We start from the raw sequence: 4,146 nt of genomic DNA, 5'->3' as shown, positions 1-4,146 counted from the left end.
TGATCTCTGATGTTATTATTGTAATTGTTTTGGGGCACCATGAACCATGGCCATATCTGACAGTGAAATAAAAATAAATTAAAAATAAAAAATAATAATAATATTCTAACACCCCCCCCCCCCAAAAAAAATCGATAAATGGTAGGTGTGTACTGACAGTTCCACTGACTAGGTGTTTCCCTATTTGTCTCCCACTGTTTGGGCTTCCCTATTCCCCGAGACACAATAAAATTGAAATTAGGCCAATTAATCACCCTACAATGGCCCCTAAGTGTTCAAGTGAAAGGAAGAGTCACAAGTCTCTCACTTTAAATCAAAACCTATGATTAAGGCCAGTGAGGAAAGTATGTCAAAAGCTGAGATAGGCCAAAAGCTAGGCCTCTTATTCTTAACAGCCAAGTTGTGAATGTAAAGGAAAAGTTCTTGAAGGAAATTAAGGTGCTACTCCAGTGAACTCGAATAATAAGAAAGCTAAACCGTCTTCTTGCTGATATGGAGAAAGTTTTAGTAGTCTGGATAGACTATTAAACCAGCCACAGCATTCCCTTAAACCAAAGCTTAATCCAGACCAAGGCCTTTCCTCTCTTCAATTCTGTGAAAGATGAGAAAGGTGAGGAAAATGCAGAAGAAAAGTTATAATCTAACAGAGGTTCGTTCATGAGGTTTAAGGAAAAAAGCCATCTCGGTAAAACAAAAGTGCAAGATGAAGCTGCAAGTGCAGATGTAAAAGCTGCAACAAGTTATCCAGTAGATCTAGCCAAGATAACTGATGAAGGTGGCTGCACTAAACAACAGATTTTCAGTGTAGATGAAACAGTCTTATATCGGAAGAAGGTGCCATGTAGTGCTTTCATAGCTAAAGGGAAGTCAATGCCTGGCTTGAAAGCTTCAAAGGACAGGCTGTCTTTTTAGTAGCTAAAGCAGCTGGTGACTTTAAATTGAAGCCAATACTCATTTAAAATTCTGAAAATTGCAGGGCCCTTCAGAATTATGCTAAATCTATTCTGCCTGTGCTCTATACATGGAACAATGAAGTCTGCATGATAGATAACACATCTGTTTACAACTTTGTTTATTGAATATTTTAAGCCCTGTTGATACCTACTGCTCAGAAAAAAAAAAAAGATTCCTTTCAAAATACTACCGTTCATTGACAATGCACCTAGCCACTCAAGAGCTCTGATGGAGATGTACAAGGAGAGTAATGTTGTTTTCATGCCTGCTAACACAACATCCATTCTGCAGCCCATGGATCAAAGAGTAATTTCAACTTTCAAGTCTTATTATTTAAGAAATACATTTCATGAGGCTAAAGCTGCCATAGACTGTGATTCCTCTAACAAATCTGAGCAAAGTAAATTGAAAACCTTCTGGAAAGGATTCACCATTCCAGCTGCCATTAAGCACATTTGTGATTCATGGGAGGAGGTCAACATATCAGCATTAACAGGAGTTTAAAAAAAAGTTTTAAACTTTGAGGAGTTCAAGGCTTCAGTGGAGGAAGTAATTGCAGATGTGGAAATAGCAAGAGAACTAGAATTAGAAGTAGAGCCTGAAGATGTGACTGATTGCAATCTCATGATAAAACTTGAATGGATGAGGAGTTGTTTCTTATGGATGAGCACAGAAAGTAGTTTCTTGAGATGGAATCTATTCCTGCTGAAAATATTATGAACATTGTTGAAATGACAACAAATGATTTAGAATCTTACATAAACTTAGTTGATAAAGCAAGGGCAGATTTTGAGAGGATTGACTCTAATCTTGAAAGAAATTCTACAGCAGATTAAATGACATCAAACAGCATTGCATGCTACAGAGAAATCTTTCATGAAAGGAAGAATCAATCAATGCAGCAAACTTCATTGTTGCCTTATTTTAAAAACTTGCCTCAGCCTCCATAACCTTCAGCAACCACCACCCTGATCAATCAGCAGCCATCAGTATAAAGGCAAGACTCTCCACCAGCAAAAAGATTAAGACTCATTGAAGGCTCAGATGATTGTTAGCATATTTTAGCAATAAAGTATTTTTTAATTAAGGTACATACATTGGTTTTTTAGACACAGTGCTATTTCACCCTTAATCGGTTACAATGTAATATAAACATAAATTTTATATGCACTGAAAAACCAAAAAAAAATTTGTGTGGCTCACTTTATTGCAACATTTGCTTTATTGAGGTGGTCTGGAACCCAATCCACACTATCTCTGAGGTATGCCTGTATATATAATCCAGATTTTATTGATGGGAAAGAAATGAATGTCATACACTAGAGCACTAATTTGCTAAACAAATATATCTAATTTTAAAAGTTACTCAGAGGAACTGTAATCTTAATTTAAGGAAATCGCACATAGATAAATATCTGGTACTGCAGATATTGTTCATGCCCATAGATTTTATGCCAAGGACAGAAGAAAAGCGATCTAACAAGAGCAGATACAATGACTTCATATAATAGTCTTAGTAATATATATAACTTACAGACATTATAATGAAACCTACAGCACCATAGAGAAAGGCACTGGCATTACTATACTATTCCTTCTATATTTAAAAAAGAAAAAAAAAAAAAAAAAAGAACCTGGAGCTTAGGTGAATTTTCCCAGGACACAGCATGTTCTGTCTCTTCCCAAATCATTAGAGACCCTTAATCTAGATGTATATAACACATAGCTCCATTTAGACTGTAAGACACATATCTCTGTCTGGAGCACTCTAGCCAAGTGTCTACAAAGTAAAAATATTCCAAACACTTCAAATTATAATTAAATGGCATTAGTCTCTTTTTTCCTAGTGAGACTTAAGTTGAAAATATAGCCCAATTTTTGTTTCTATCTTCCTTGCTCTCCCCATGCAGTCATATCACTTACACGATTATAGCTGCAGTTAAGTTGTGTCAGCAATTTCCTTTACACAGCCTGCTTCACAAATGTTTATAAAACTAGTTTTTGTGGAGGAAAAGGATGTTTTAAGCTGAAACACAGCAAGTAAAAATCCCATCATTTGAGAGCAATTTCTTTTATCTACCTTGCAAAAAATGTGATGTGAATATATAAAAAAAGATACTAGCTAATTTAAGGTAGATGAAAAGGTAGTACAGAAAATGAGAATAGAGGGATGAGTGAAACAGAAATGGACCCCAGAGCAAACTTTCTTTGAGATATGGGATTTAATGATGTGTGAGTGTATATTTGTGTGTGTGTAAAATAATGCACACATAATATTTGGGGACATTAAAATTAATGGCATATGCAGAAAAAGGATGAGCATAACATTTTGGGTCCACAGAGACAAAGACATCTATAGTATAACTTCCTCTAATAAACAAACAACAAATTGAGGCCAATATGAGAACTGGTAGAAACCTGACCACAGGGCCTAATGCCTATTTACAAGCTTTCACCACATGCAAAGGGAAAAATCCAAATAATATCTCTATCTATACTGCACACATTTCTTAACACTGCATATATTACCCATTCCACATATCTGTTCTCGAAAGCATGTATACATGAAATTGTACATTCTCAAGTAATTAAATGGAATCTGAGCAAATCTATGAGAATTTGTTTCTCAAGTCTGACTTTCAGGTGTGGGAAAGAGGGAGAAATATTATTGCAATAAATGTCTGAGAATTCTGTTAAGTTGAACAACAAATAGTTCAAAGAAGTTCAAATAGTCCTAATAAGGACTGTGGCCTGTATAAATTTCTGAGAATTCTGTAAGTGAGACTATAATAGTTCAAAAACAGTAGGAATATGGCCTAAGATGCCAAATGAAAAAGTATTTCTGAAAAGTTGAGGAGACCTCAAAAGCAAGATTTCAGTTAAGTAAGAGCATATTAACTTATTTTTGAAGAAAAGCTGAAGATGTCTTAACAAATCACTAACTCTTCACAAGTTACTCATCATTATGATCATATATTTAAATGACATACAAAATGAAATAAGGCATAACCAAGACAGAAATGCAGATGCACCAGCTAGAGCATGTGGTAGACAGATTAATGATTTCCAAGTGTCCATGTCCTAATCCCTAGAATCTGTGATAATGTTAACCTCATGTGGCAAAAGGAACTTTGAAGATGTGATTAAGCTGAGATGGGGATAGTGCCTGTATTATCAAGGTGGACCAAATCC

At 35.3% G+C, this 4,146-nt stretch overlaps 1 pseudogene; it reads left to right on the top strand.

Moving 5' to 3' along the window:
* Positions 1 to 260: 260 nt before the first annotated feature.
* LOC138398767 (tigger transposable element-derived protein 1-like) lies at positions 261 to 2,009 on the top strand (annotated as a pseudogene).
* Positions 2,010 to 4,146: the final 2,137 nt, after the last annotated feature.

The sequence above is a fragment of the Eulemur rufifrons genome, chromosome 18, assembly GCF_041146395.1.
Source record: "Eulemur rufifrons isolate Redbay chromosome 18, OSU_ERuf_1, whole genome shotgun sequence".
Taxonomy (NCBI): domain Eukaryota; kingdom Metazoa; phylum Chordata; class Mammalia; order Primates; family Lemuridae; genus Eulemur; species Eulemur rufifrons.
The sequence above is the reverse complement of the archived record's forward strand: the minus strand, read 5'-3'. Positions and strand labels throughout refer to the sequence as shown.